This window comes from Populus euphratica, unplaced genomic scaffold (assembly GCF_000495115.2).
Source record: "Populus euphratica unplaced genomic scaffold, PopEup_1.0 scaffold3.1, whole genome shotgun sequence".
NCBI lineage: Eukaryota > Viridiplantae > Streptophyta > Magnoliopsida > Malpighiales > Salicaceae > Populus > Populus euphratica.
The window spans coordinates 889269-905622 of NW_011499847.1; the positions used below are offsets into that span (position 1 = coordinate 889269).

Here is a 16354-nt window from a genome sequence, read left to right on the forward strand (position 1 = left end):
AGGAGACTTGGGTGAAAAAAACTTCACAAGATCATGAGAAGAGGATTTTGGTGGCGAATATGACTTCGTCGCTAAAAAGACTTATTCAACGATGCCTATGCACGGGAAGAATTATACATCTTTCGTCTCACACACTTTGGTTTAAAATATATCAGAAATTATCCAGCAGTGATATAGATTTCCAATTAAATTGATTTCCTTCCCATGGCACCAATATACCTGCGTCACGATCTTATTGGTTTAAGAACTATGTTCCAAACGAATGTTACATTATATTAAAGAGAAATATGTTTCAAGAAAAAATCTCTGCGTAAAGGATTTACCTTTAAAAGGAGATGTTGATCAGCTGCTTAACACTGTTGCAGCACAGCTGAGATAGCTTTGAAAGTTTTTTTCTTTCGGTTTGACGATAAAGATATTTTCAAGTTAGTTTGTGTATTAATCGAAGACTAAGATTTTTGCAAATGATCAAAAGCTTTGAAACCAAACACATTAATTCACGAGGTAAAAGACAAATTTCAGAGTGGAAGAATTAAGAGCATACCAAAATTTGTCTCTTAGAAACATTACACAACTTACCAAGAAATAAATTAGAATGAGGGAAGAAAAATAAGAACAGATGTGGGTTTCAGACAGACGAGTAACAATTTAATTTTCATGGAAGTCTGAATATAAATTAGGAGAAGATCTTTCTCCACTTTCTGCAAAAAATAGATGACAGAATATGGAAAAAGGAGATTTATTATAAAAATAGGATTCAACTGAACCCTACCAAATCTCATTCATGGAATTTGAACCCAAACAGTAACACATGCGAAGATATATCAATACCTGGACGGACCTTAAGAAGAGGAGTCAAATGGGGTCTGATCAGTTAGTAGAAAATCCCTCTCCACCTTTAGCACCTCCAGCACCTCGCAATTCCAGAGTTTTCACCTTGAATAACTCGTGTTTTGATGAGCTAGGCTTCTCATCAGCGTCTGGTGCACATGCATGTCCCAGAAAGAATGCAACTCTCTAGTTCCTGATAGACGCTATAGCCTATTCGGCACCAAGACTACGGCGAACCATTTCCCACAGAGTCAGATTTTGGCTTTGAGACTTGTTCCAAGACAAAGGGGTTGCCAACATTTATAATTAATTGGCTGTTTCCTTGAATCTTTGATTAATGGATATTAGAGCAGAAGTCGAGCTTAAGTAAAGCATATAGACCGGAGGCTGGAGCATTGTTTATGACATTAAAGTGAGAGGGTTGACCTTGGAAAAAATCTGCTCGTGCTTGCATTTCGTGGATACAAAGGCTGAGCCATTTCGAAGTTTCTTAAATTCCTACATTAATTTTGTAAGCTCCGTCACAACCATATTTTGGAAATTTCTAGATTTATTTTAACTTTAAATTATTATTTTTTATGTTTTTAAATCATTTTAATATGTTAATATTACAAATAACTTTAAAAAAAATAATAAAAAATTACTTTAATATATTTTCAAGTAAAAAATAATTTGATATACAAGAGGCACCACACCTCTAAATAGGCTTTTAACCTGAATTTATTTACTATTTTCTAATAACTAGAAAAAGAATATTGTAAAAAATTAAAATAGAAAAAAAATGATATAATTTGATATATACCATGAACAAAAAAGAATGTTATTATTTGATAATTTGATTATATATTTAACATCAAAATTTATGTATAAAAAAATATGTTAGGATCATATTTAGCTGACAACAATTTAGGGATCTTGCAGGTTTCCAAATTAATTTCTATGACATATCTTAATTAATTGTCTAATTATTTTATGTTTTGTAATCTTATCGGTGTGTATGACATCATCCATCGTGCTTTATTTGAGTCAACCAAGGGCACTTGGTCAACTTAACGAAATTCTATTTCAACCCGAGTTGCATTATAGTGTAAGTTTTGATTTGACAAAGCAGAAAGGGCCAACTGTAATTTTTAGCCATCCGAAATTGTATTAGATCTGCTCCCGACTGCTCGATATGTTGCCTGACTGGCTCAGCCTAGCTCACTCTGCTCCAACTTTAAGAGCTGATCTGATCCAATCATGTGCTGTTTGCTCTTAAGCTTTACAAGATGAACTTGCCAGTTTCAGTTGAGGTTCTTGTTAATTCTGTTTTCCATGGGGGTTTCTTTGCTACTACCTTTGAAGCCTTAACGTTCTTACACATTAGAGAGATAGTTGCTGTAGATATCGATCGAATGCAGCATCCTTGCTGATGTAACTGAAGAATTGAGCAACTTCCTCCTCAGTTCCCAGGCAATTCTCAACAACACTTTGATCACTTAAAAACTCGGCATCGGTAGGTGTCTTGACGATTACATATAAACTCACAAGACGTAAACGCATTTCAAATCTAAGGTTTGCTAGCACTCTCAAATCTTGTATTAGCCCACCAACTTTCGTTGATATATATGGAGAGGAATTCCTGAACGAGTGTATCCATTCAGTAAAGGAGTTTGCAGAAATTTATACAGATTTTTGTTGTGCTTGAAGCAGCTTATACAGTTTGGAAAGATTACCCGCGGCTTATAAATAAAAATCGCAGTAGTGTTGAACCACTCAAATTTGCCAAAATATGTTTCACTTCATATATATATATATATATATATATAGCTTTTGTTTGAAGAACAAACCCACGGAAAGAAACTAGCTGTAGAATGTATAACGTACATCGTATTTTTTTTGTGGCAAAGACTATAGTGAATATGTACCCAAAATTACCTGAAAAATCTTTTCTTCTGTGACCTGTGTATCATAGAGCGAATTGGAAACCAAACACATAATTAATACAGCTAGCCATGCATGACTATTAGATAAAAGCGCAACCAGAGAGGGTTTTAACCATCTTGACTTGGCTCTCAACAATTACACACCACAATCTACAACCCAAAAAAATGGAACAGCCTGTATTGTAAAATATTGGTGGGCTTTACATCACTAGCAATTTTCAAGCACCTTTATTAAGGGCCATCGGAAAAGCCATGACAAAATCAAAAGCTGCCCTTACCACAGGAGTCAAACATGAGCAAGTGAAGATCCCTTCCCGCCCTGTTCACCTCCTATGCCTCCCTTTAAATCTAGAGTCCTGACCTTGAAAAACTCAAGCTTTGAGCAGGAATCTTCATCGCTAACTTATACCATATCGCCTACTACAGCATCAAATTTTTCAGCCATGACATATGCCATAACATGTTTGGGCTGCCGTGCCTTTAATACTAAAACGTTTGTCGGCTAGTGACTAAACCTGCAACTGGAGAAATGATTTCTTGTTTTCTGAAAAATAGTTTTTAAAAAATTAATTTTTAATTTCTTTTATCATTAGAAAAGTTAGTTAATAGAAAACACTTTCCGATCAACAAAAAACACTTTCCACTCAATGAAAAATACTTTTCGATCAACGAAAAACATTTTCTGGTTAACGAAAATATTTTTTAGTAAAAAAAAAATTGACTTGATTTTCAGGAAAGTGTTTTTCTTTTAGCTGTGTTTGTTTTCCGGAAAGTGATTTCCGGGAAAACACTTTCCAAACTTTCTTGTGTTTATTTGTTGTTAGGAAAGTTGGTAAACGGAAAACGCTTTCCAGTCAAAGGAAAATTTGGCTTGATTTTCAGGAAAGTATTTTCCTGAAACATTTGGCAGGAAAACACTTTCCGGAAATTGTGAAAAGTTTAGAAATGTCATTATTTGCTGATTATATCAAATTTGATCCTCAAACTTTTGATTGCTATATATATTTTGTTTTAAATATTTATTTTTCAAATTTATTTCTTAAAATTTAATTTTTATATTTACTTTGGTCCTTATTTTTATAATTGTTATTGGCTTTTCTCCTATTATTTTTTTATTGAATTTTTTTTCTATCAAATTTGGTCCTCATTATTTTGATTATTATTTATTTTATTTGAAATACTTTATGAAATGTTAATTATTATTATTTTAATTTCTCCTTCCTTTTTTTTAAGATTTGATCTTTATTGTTTTGATTATTATTTATTTTATTTGAGATAATTTATGAAATTATTTTTTTTCAATTTTATTATTATTCAATTTTTTAATTTGTAAGATTTATTCCTTGTTATTTTAATAAACTTGAGAAAAATAAAATATTAATAAATTATTTTCCAGTTCATTTTTCATAATATAACCAAATACTGAAAAGTGTTTTCCAGTTTATTTTCTATAATACTGCCAAACATCAAAAAATATTTTATTTTTAAGGAATTTATTTTTTTTAAATTCATTTTTTCTGGAATTAAATGTAGATACATATTCTGCCTTTGACCTTTGAGTTCTCTTTCGTAGAAGCAACTTGGCCTCACCATGATGATCAGCGTTTGTTTTTTAAATCTGCAGCTTGCATGAGAAGTACTCTTTCTTTGTTCTACGTTAGTGTTCTCTCTCTCTCTCTATACATATATATATATGAAGAAAAATAAAAACATGTTTTATAAACATGTTTGATTAGAGAAAAAAAACAAAAATATAAAATAATATATTTTTATTATAGTTTTGAAATGAATTTTTATCGATTTAAAACAAGAATAATAGAAAAAATATGTTCTTCACGTCCCTGTCTCTTTCATCAATATACTAATCAAATATTACTTTAACATAAAATATGTACATGTCCCACATTTGAAAATCTTAATTGGTCGATAGAGTATTTATAATTGTTCATAAACTCACTATGAGATTATTTCCCCTACTAAATTATGACGCTCGATCGCAGCATCATTTAGTTGGTATATATACAGTGTTTTTTTCCCTTCCTTCTCCTGCTTCAATTTCTTCTGCAATATTTCAGATTTTAAAATTCAGTTGTTAAATCTAAATAATAGAGTTTTTGGTTTAAAATGATGTGTCAGTCGCAAAACAAATTAAAGGCATCTTTCAACCTGCTGCTTGCCTGTTCACAGTCTGCAAGACAAAGTTTATATTTGGCTAAACTCTGGGATTGAGAATTAAATGAGTGAAAAATTACATGGAAATCTTCTGAATCGAAGCTTTCATCTGTTTGTAAATTTGATAAAAATTATTTTTTAAAGTAATTTTTAATGCATTAAAATAATTTTTTAATTTTTTTAAAAATTCAATTTTAATATTAGGATATCAAAACAATTCAAAAACACAAAAAAAAAATTATAAATTTTTGGAAGCCTAATTTTACAAAACACTTAAATTGCATCTTCCATTGAGTTGGGCAATAATAATTATTAGAATGTCATGAGGTAATAATTATTCAATTATTCTGTACTCAGTGTACAAATACTCTATCTATAATGTCAATAAAGAAGTATTCAGACTGAGAAGTTCAAGAGAAATTACAAGAAGCTGTTAATAAAATAAAATAAATAGAATATCTTCATTTCATTGCATTTATCTAGTTGTAGTACTGGGCAACCTACTGAACATGTTTCCTCAGCTAAATTCTTCAACCTTTCCTTTGTGTCCCGAGTTAACTGCAAAATCAAGCTCTCCCATAACCTAATTAAAATGTAGCTGCTACGCGGTTTCGGCTGGCCTTCCTTGATAGCTAGGCAAGATGCCATGGAAGTGGGTGTTGTTGAGGTTGACTTCTGCCGAGCCAGTTTGGAAGTGTGGTTGTTGTTGCTTTTCAAATAGCTTTTCATGCCAAAATGCATGCCAATGATGTTTTTTTATTTTTTAAAAATCATTTTTGATATCAGCACATCAAAATGATTTGAAAACATATTAATTTGAAATTAATAAAAAAATAAAAAAATTTCAAATTTTTTTAAAAACGCTTTTGAAACGTAAAAACAAATAGGAAATGCCACATTGATGAGCTAATGAACCCGCCATAGCGTGCACAACTACCTGGGCATTACTAGTCAGCATAATGCATGGTTTCTTTATGAGAAAGGAAAGTTTTTTTCCTTCTATTTTTTTCCCCTAAAACATTGACGAAAATTCCTTATCTATATATAAAGCTGCCCTGCCACAAAAACTGGAAAGTTCTTGATACCACGAGGATGCAGTGAAGACCGAATATGTTCAAATGAATAAATAAAAAAAACACAAGGGATCATCGAAACCAATTGCGAGGCCCGTCTTAAAGGGGTGTATATTTAAAATCATTTTGAAATGAGATTTAGTTTCGATTAACGTTTATATAGAATTTAGTTTTTATTAAAATTCATATAAATTAATTTGAAGATGTCCTTAGCTTTTGAGGGGGACAAAAAAGAATTTAGTTTTTATTAAAATTCATATCTATTTTTTTTTATTTTTTTTATTTTTAGATATATACTGATATTAAAATAAACTAAAAAAAGAATAAAATACTATTTTAATTTATTCTCAAATAAAAAATATTTTAAAAATAACATTTACTATATTTTCCAACCGACACTACATTATGACATTCGGATCTCTTACGGCAAAGCTCACAATCAAGCAAGAATGCTGGAATAATGGGCTTTAAGATTTTAGCCCGTTGCTGGGTTTACTTTTATTTCGGCTCTTGGGCAGCCTCTAGTGCCAAGTTTTGTAAGAAAATGACATTAATAACCTTTAATGACATTTTGATTATTATCAAACAATATTTTAGGTTTAATTTTTAGTGTAAAGGAATGAATAAGAACAAAACCCTATTTAAGTGGGACTTGATCGGATTAGGCATACCCAAACTCATAAAAAATATTTATTAAAAAAACATCTGAACTATAATACGAAAATAAATCTATTTACTAATTAATTGAACTTCAAAAATACGTTTAAATCTATCAACGCTCTCAAATTTCAAAGACATTAACATTGTTAAAAAAATTATGATACTTGTGTAATGGAAAAGTAGGCTTGATGTGAATTTATTTTATATATTTGCACCATAAAATAATTGGCTAGGTATATATGTTTTACTTTTGTAAACCTTAGATCCAAATTTTAAGAAGGTGAGATTGGATTTAAAAACTGAGGGAGTTACCTTCATCGTCTGGCTATAAAATGATGACAATTACACTTGAATATATGTTATTCTATAGTAATTAATATTACTAGTGACATTTCAAACACATGCCGGTAAACATCAATTGTTCCTTAATAATGGTAGGTCCAAGAGTAGAAGACCTGGACAGGGCTCGGGAGAAAAAGGTTAGGTTCGAAGATAACTTAAAATACATGTGAGATACAAGAAAAATATCTTTAAAAAAACAAAATCATGTTAGTTAGATTGTTTAAATTCCATTTGAAATTATATATATATAAAGAAATCCATTTATAACTAGCATATGTGATAGAAACAATTAAGATCGATGGAGAAGAAAGATTTTAACATTTGTAGTTCAAAATTATCTCAAAAGGGAATTTATTTTATATTTCTATTGGTTATATAAAATCAAACATACTTATGTTTTTTTTTTATTTGAAGACATTAAATAAACACAACCTATATATAATAAAGGACAAAACCGTTCAATAAAAAAAAGGGGGGGAAAACACTCCAAGCAAGCACCGATTATGTGTTTTTATGTCTAAATGATTCGAAAAATCATTTAAATCAAGAACTACCCAATTTTCGCATGTTCATGATCAAGAATTCAAACAGCAGGAAAAGGAGTACCATACCAGACTTTTTTTCAGAGCCATATGTGGGCATTATATTATGGTTGGGTTGTTTTTTAAAATGAATTTTATTTTTAATATATTAAAAATATATTTTAATATCCACGTATTAAAATAATATAAATATATTAAAAAATTTAATATAAAACAAAAAAATAAAAAAATTTATTTAAAAAATATATTTTTCAACCATATTTTAAATGACTTTGTCCGTATATATTAAAAAAATTAATATAAAACAAAAAAATAAAAAAATTTATTTAAAAAATATATTTTTCAACCATATTTTAAATGACTTTGTCCGTATCATTGATAGTGAAAAGATAGGGGGGATCTAGGACTCGTGGCTCAAATTACTGTAACGAATGTCTATCATGGAATTCATTGATTTATCATGGGTTACATCATCGAGGTTCGAGGACATGAAAGTTGGTACACATTTTTCACGCAGGGCATGGATATGACAGGTGTAATTTCTTGGTTGTTTTTTGTGGTAGTGTGAAAGGAAATTATAGCTTTTCCACGAGCCTAACACCCTGCTTTGCTTTTGTAATTAATGAAGTGTGAACCTTGAAAAGAATTGGTGATGCCGAAGGAGCTGATTTCATGGCCATCTCTCTAGGGTAGAGACCCCAATGCTTACGTCTACGATAATAACATCTCCTCCTCCTCCTCCTCCTCCTCCTTTTCTTGTAATATGAAGGAAAATAATTTATTTCTTTCCTTTGTATTATTCCTTTCTCGCATGCCTAACTCCCTACTTTTGAGAGTAGGTTAATTAATTAAGATTATGAAATGAATAGGTTGTATTGAGTGTTGGCTTGTGTATGCGTGATTAATCGGATGGTGTTAGGATAACTAGAGGTAATCATGTTTTATTTGATTTAATTTTAATTTAAAATAACTAAATTAAAATTTTAAAAAACTAAAATTAATTTAAATTGACTAGTTTTTTAATTGGTCTAATCATTTTTTTATAATTATTTTTTTCTAGTTTTTTCAATTTAATTAATTTTTTTTCCTCATCCCTACCTGTAACCAAAGAAACATATCTCACTTTTTTTTAGGTTGAGAATGTTAAGGGAGAAAGAGGATGGTTCCTGTATACTTTATTCTAGTTGATTAATGAATTGGTGTATTTATTAGTGATATAATTAAAATCTCTACCGGCTTGTTTTTTAATATAAGATCCAGGTGATGGAATTTTAATTTTTATTAAAATAATGTTGGTTAAAATAAAAAAATCAAAAGAAATGAAACTTTATTTTAAAAAATAATAATTAAGTTTATCCTAGTCTTGATTGGATTATTCAAGTAATAGATCAAGTTACTTGCTTCAATCATGTAAATGGCGCAAATTGAAAGCTAGCTTATCTTATTTCAGTGCTGATTGAAAACGTGGGCTAAATGATATTTTATAAAAAAAAATTATACTTTTTTATTTAAAATTATTTTAGTATGTTACTATCAAAAGTAATTTTAAAAACAATTGCACAATGTTGTGGACGGCAGCCTAATGAATACACAGAAGCTCTTGCTAATGGGCTGCGGGTTATGTCCTTGGATGGATGGTAACTTCTAATCTCATAGTATTGGCTGCGAGAACTAGAATCTATGATTATTTATACTCTGGGTGTTCCTAAAATCTATCATATTGAACAAGTCGGGTCAATATATATTTTTTAATTTAAATTAAAACCTCGTTGGATTCCCCTCTTTGGATGTTCGGTCCCATGGCCCGACTAGCTTATCTAGGGTTGCTCGTTGGTTATTTCAGCAAACCGCTGTGGTTTCTTCCGGTCTATTGATTCCTGGTTTTAGTGTGCCCGGGAATATGTGATGACATGTACAGTTTTAATGTTTATAGATAGATATTCTTAGGCATTTTTAAGGGAGCTGCTAAATGAATAGCTATATATATATATCTGACACACACGAAGAAAAGAAAGGAAAAAAGCTCGAATAGTCTGTCATTATAGCATACACTGAGTTGAGATATCCATCAGTAGCTTCACCAGCCCTCACAAACACTCCCAGCAGAAATTAACTGCAGATAACATAGCTAACACTTCTGAGCTGATTTATTTCTACTCATTAACCTCACCTCATGACGCGGGGTGCATATCGACAAGGAAGCAGTCCAGACGTGTCAAATAAGATATATCAACAATGTATAACTTTTGATCATTGGATATCAGATTGAAAAATCCTAGTTATTTCTTTTTCTGTACGGGCGTTGCGTCTCCTCCTCGATAATTAGGTTTTGAATCTCGTGCGTTATGCATTTGGTATCCATCTTGTTCTCCTAATAATACTGTGACGTCATTGGAGACATATCAGCTTTTTCTAAGCCACCGTGAGCAGAGAAGCAGATCAATTAGTTCATTTTCCCTCATATAATGGCAACTGATCGATCGCCCCAGCTCAATCTTTCAAGCCACTGATCTGATACTCTCATATGATTCACTATTCCAGATGACTTAGCAAATTATGATATAATCTCTTGCATCACTCAATTCATTTAATAGAATGATCAACAGAAGTTGCAGAAAGCCAGCCATTTCTGCCAGGCCTAGAGTATAAATCAACCTTGAACAAAAACTTGATTAGACTGAATAATAGGTAAATGAACTGATCAAAACAACAACAAAAACTTTCAGTTCTTGCAAGAGCTTGCTCGGAGAGGGCCCTGCCTGAAAAATAATGAAGGTAGAGCACAGAAATGTAACAGGCCATTTCCCTTTTTTCACATGCTTTGACATAGCTTTAGGGAATGTGAAGTATAAATTATCCAAGCAAGCACTTCATGGATGGGAATTAAAATGCTGCAATAAAAACTTTGTAAAAAAGGGAAAACTTCAAGGTACAAATCTCTGTTACGATGTTCAAGAAAAGGAGCATCTTGTTTTTCTTTTTTCTTTTGCTGATGGATTAATTGCTTTTGCCTTCAAGTTCTTTCACTCAATTTCCAAACTCCTCCATTTCCCATGCAATAGGAAAACCACATAAAAGCTTGAACTCTGGCTTGGTCGTGTTGGGAATTCCGTCCGGTGATGTACTGATATTTGCTCATAGGAGAGCCAAGCACACTGACACAATATTTAACGTGGTTCGGCAAAATCGCCTACATCCACGGGAGAAGTCAATATATTTAGAGATAGAGAAAGAATACAAAACAAATACATGGAGGAGGAGGATTACACCCTCTCATACTCAACTCTCAACTCTCTTTGCTGCACTTGCAGCTGCTGGCATTGCAGCTCTCTCTTCCTCTCTACTCTCTTCACATTTTCATAATTCTCTTCACTCATTTTGCTCTCTTGCATATGCCTCTATTTATAGGCATTCATGGAGGCTTTTCTTCAACAAAGGTGGTTGCCAACTCCAACTCTTCTTCAACAATGGTGGCTGCCAACCTTTGACATCTTGGATGAGTGCACATGGTTGGTGCAATAGCAAATGGTTGTTGCACATTAATGGCAACCAACCTAACAATCACCCCCTTTGCCATTCATGTGGGGCAACTGTCCTCTTGCTTCTTCAACACAAGCTTGCATCTTGCAGCTCTTCCAAGCTTTCCATTCTGAGAGCATCTTTGACCAAGTTTATAGGTACTCGCCAAACCTTTCAATCATCAGAGTAACCAAAGCACACCTTTACACAAAAGGATCACTGTAACCAGATGGTTTGCCACATCACATCTGAATAGTGTTAACGCTTGTCTCTGGAACAACATTCCCCTTCGAGCGTATCAACCATGCTCGGTCCGGAATGATTCATCAAGCCTCACATCAAGGCTTATAACACCCCCTCAAACGGATATTTCAAGTGCGACAGTCATTATCTGAGTATCTTAATATGATCACAAGCTCACCACTCTTCCAAGAGTCTACTCATCCAGGAGTTGCGCCTGCCCTATGTTCCACCCTAGGAACCACACCTTACTTCTCCATGAGTCTCCTACTCTTAGTCTCAAGAGTCCAGGTAGCTTTTCACCTTTAACCATGGGGGCAGCCCATTAAAGGTTGATCCATATATGTCTTGATACTCTGAGTATTACAATGCCTTCACCGAGCTCACCACCTTGACAAGAGTCAACTTGTTCCTAGAACTTGTGCATGCCCTCTGCTCCTTCATAGCAGCCGCGTCTTAATGCTCCACAAGTCATCCACTTATTATCCAAGGCAAATGTCTTCTAGCTCATTGATCTTTAGCATGGGGGCAATATCCATGAAAGTCAATCTTGCATTTGTCTCCATACTCATCCTAGCCACTTCATTGGCTATACACTTGTCCACTTATATCCAGCCATCATATTGGCTCTAGGGCGTTCTGAAACTGGGCTCCTATCATGGCCCTTACACCTTCTTTTGAGGTGTCTCCTCCTGTCATTATGAGACGATTTGAACTTGGACTCATATCACGGTCCTCACACCTTCTCCTAAGGTGTCTTCGCTTGTTGTTATGAGACGGTCTAAACTTGGACTTATATAACGGTCCTCACACCTTCTCCTGAGGTGTCTCTGCCTGTCTTCATGAGACGGTATGAAATTGGACTCATATCATGGTCCTCACACCTTCTTTTGAGGTGTCTTCGCCTGTCGTCATGCAACGGTTTATACTTGGGTTCCTTTCATGGCCCACACACCTTCTGTCTGAGGTGTCTTTGTTCGTCATAAAGCAGTCACATCCTCCTTCATCGGGGATGTCTCCAGTGACTAAGATTCTCTATCACCATGTGGACTTGGGAGAGTTCATTGCCACTGATCACATAGAAAGAGAAAGTTGCGGTATACTCCTCGCAATCCTCCACCTCGATTTCTATGTTTGGAGCTTCTACGTCTTTCATCATTATACTTGACAACTCTACCTACACCAACTCTCTTTGGTGTCTTCGCCTTTCATCATAGGCGGTCGCCTTTTATCACAGACGTTTGCACCCCCTCAATTAGGTGCATTTACAACAGCTCATCTTTCCATCCTTGCATGCATTGGAAAGGTCCTCGCTTATTGTCTTTATCAAGAGCACAAGAGACTTCCTGTTGTACAACCTTCACACAGTCTCTGCTCTAAGCTTCATCTAGGAACACTTATTCTTCTTGCACTTGCTGTCTCATTACAGTACCTCGTTGGATCCTCCAGGTACTCCTACACAATCTTCGTGTGCTCTCGTGCAATTTTGGTTCTCCAGATTTCTCCCTATTCCTTGCTTATGTTTGACAGCAGCTCATCCTGTCACAACATCTATCCAAGTCAAAATAGGGTGCCAATCTTTATCCCTTTGCTGTATTTCTCTTCCATTATCAGGGTCTTCATCAATTCTCCCCTCGAGAAATTACAGTCACCGAATCTAACTTCCTTGGAGAAATCACCACTCCATCAGATCCTTGATCATACGGAACCCAACTGTTCCTTTGTGCCGTCATCCTGCTAGTCTTCAACAGTTTCATAACAAACTGTCACATATACGAAAATAATACTGTATGGATAATCCTTCCACTAAGCAAGTTCCCAGGAAAGATTGGAGGGGTCACACCGGTCCCGCTTAAAACCCAATCTCCTAGCCAGAACTTCTTAGGCCATATCTATCCATCGTACTGTCTTTTCGTATATACAACCATTTGCTAGCTTTATCGCGGCTTTCCTTTACAAGTGATCTGGGGTATCCTGGTTTTATACCTGATTTCTCAACATCTGGCGAGACTACCAGTGCTCAGATTCGTCAAGATTGGTCTTCATCAAATTTCACTCTCCACCTCAAATTGTCCACATGATCGGGTGTTTAGAGTGTCCAAATTTTTCCTTCCCTCAAGGCAATTAAAACTCCCCACATAACACTTCAACACATGTAATTGGACAAACATGTGTGATTTCTTCTTCTTCAGCTCCATCGACCACCATGATGACCATCAGATGCCTCTTGATCGGGCAATCTCTCTTTAATAATTCATCACTACCATTTCTGATCTCAATCTCAACGATCAGACTGTACCATTGCATCCGGAATGATGAAATTAGCTGGAAACAAGTCTGAAATCGTCCAAATCGCACTTCAGACGGCTAAGATTTGATCAAAACAATTTTGGTCTGATAAATAGCCCAGATTCAATCTCAGAATCGGTTGCACGTAGACTCCACCACACAGAATCCTGTCCCTCGGCTCGCGGCTGGTGACGTGGCAGTGGGTCCCACAATGATGATGTGGCTGATGACTGGTTCTGACGTGGCGGTTTGACTGGTCAGAGTGCTGATATGTCAGGTGACGTGCCTGATGACTGTGCAGAACTGCTGACGTGGTTGATGACGTGGACAGTCACCCCGCCGGCGCGTGCGGCAATTTCCGACGTTCGATTTCGACGCGGTGTTCACCAGTGGCTTCGTCTCTTCCTCCTCTACACAGTGGTATGGTCAAAACACAATTTTGACAACTTTCATTTTTGAGCAAAATCAAACACCACTTTAAACCAAAAGCTCTGATACCAATTGTTAGGAATTCCGACCGGTGATGTACTGATATTTGCTCATAGAAGGCCAAGCACACTGACACAATATTTAACGTGGTTCGGCAAAACCGCCTACATCCACGGGAGAAGCCATTGCATTATGTAGGGAGAGTACAAGATTTACAACAATAGAGGAGGAGGAATCATCCCCTCTTTCACAACTCTCAACCTCACTCTATTTCTCTCTTTTTAGTGCTGCAATGGCAGCTCACTCTCTCCTACATTTCTCACATCTTTGGCTCTTTTCTTTCTCTCTCATTTTGCTCTCTCATATATGCCTCTATTTATAGACATTCATGAAAGCTCTTCTTGGTTTGTTGTCAACATTGGTGGCTACCAACTCTAGCTCATTCAACAATGGTGGCTACCAATAGTCAATGGTCAATGATTGGTGCCTTACATGAAATGGCAACCAACCTAACAGAAAATCCCTCTCCACCTCTAGCACCCCCAGCACCTCGCAATTCCAGAGTTTTCACCTTGTATAACTCGTGTTTCGATGAGCTAGGCTTCTCATCAGCGTCTGGCGCGCATGCATGTCCCAGAAAGAATGCAACTCTCTCGTTCCTGATAGACGCTATAGTCTATTCGGCACCAAGACTACGGCGAACCATTTCCCACTGAGTCAGATCTTGGCTTTAAGACTGGTTCCAAGACAAAGGGGTTGCCAACATTTATAATTAATTGGCTGTTTCCTTGAATCTTTGATTAATGGATATTAGAGCAGAAGTCGAGCTTAAGTAAAGCATATAGACCGGAGGCTGGAGCATTGTTTATGACATGAAATTGAGAGGGTTGACCTCGGAAAAAATCTGCTCGTGCTTGCATTTCGTGGATACAAAGGCTGAGCCATTTACCTAGTTGGCGATGTTGCATTTCGTGGAAGTTTCTTAAATTCCTACATTAATTTTGTAAGCTCCGTCACAACCATATTTTGGAAATTTCTAGATTTATTTTAACTTTAAATTATTATTTTTTATGTTTTTAAATCATTTTAATATGTTAATATTAAAAATAACTTTAAAAAAATAATAAAAAATTACTTTAATATATTTTCAAGTAAAAAATAATTTGATATACAACATGCACCACACCTCTAAATAGGCTTTTAACCTGAATTTATTTACTATTTTCTAATAACTAGAAAAAGAATATTGTAAAAAATTAAAATAGAAAAAAATGATATAATTTGATATGTACATTGAACAAAAAAGAATGTTATTATTTGATAATTTGATTATATATTTAACATCAAAATTTATGTATAAAAAAATATGTTAGGATCATATTTAGCTAACAACAATTTAAGGATCTTGCAGGTTTCCAAATTAATTTCTATGACATATCTTAATTAATTGTCTAATTATTTTATGTTTTGTAATCTTATCGGTGTGTATGACATCATCCTTCGTGCTTTGTTTGAGTCAACTAAGGGCACTTGATCAACTTAACGAAATTCTATTTCAACCTGAGTTGCATTATAGTGTAAGTTTTGATTTGACCAGACGTTAAAAGCAGAAGGGCCAACTGTAATTTTTAGCCATCCGAAATTGTATTAGATCTGCTCCCGACTGTTCGATATGTTGCCTGACTGGCTCAGCCTAGTTCATTCTGCTCCAACTTTAAGACTTGATCTGATCCAATCACGTGCTGTTTGCTCTTAAGCTTTACAAGATGAACTTGCCAGTTTCAGTTGAGGTTCTTGTTAATTCTGTTTTCCATGGGGGTTTCTTTGCTACTACCTTTGAAGCCTTAACGTTCTTGCACATTAGAGAGATAGTTGCTGTAGATATCGATCGAATGCAGCATCCTTGCAGATGTAACTGAAGAATTGAGCAACTTCCTCCTCAGTTCCCAGGCAATTCTCAACAACACTTTGATCACTTAAAAACTCGGCATCCATAGGTGTCTTGAAGATTACATATGAACTCACAAGACGTAAACGCATTTCAAATCTAAGGTTTGCTAGCACTCTCAAATCTTGTATTAGCCCACCAACTTTCGTTGATATGCAGAGGAATTCCTGAACGAGTGTATCCATTCAGTAAAGGAGTTTGCAGAAACTTATACAGATTTTTGTTGTGCTTGAAGCAGCTTATACAGTTCGGAAAGATTACCCACAGCTTATAAATAAAAATCGCAGTAGTGTTGAACCACTCAAATTTGCCAAAATATGTTTCACTTCATATATATATATATAGCTTTTGTTAGAAGAACAAACCCACGGAAAGAAACTAGCT

At 34.6% G+C, this 16354-nt stretch overlaps 1 long non-coding RNA gene across 1 annotated transcript; it reads right to left on the bottom strand.

The window, feature by feature from the left end:
• Positions 1-717: 717 nt before the first annotated feature.
• On the bottom strand, positions 718-14608 carry LOC105139743 (uncharacterized). Its single transcript, XR_845040.1, has 2 exons — positions 14563-14608; positions 718-905 (listed from the first exon to the last, which is right to left on the bottom strand). It is a non-coding gene; the product is annotated as an uncharacterized LOC105139743 (long non-coding RNA).
• Positions 14609-16354: the final 1746 nt, after the last annotated feature.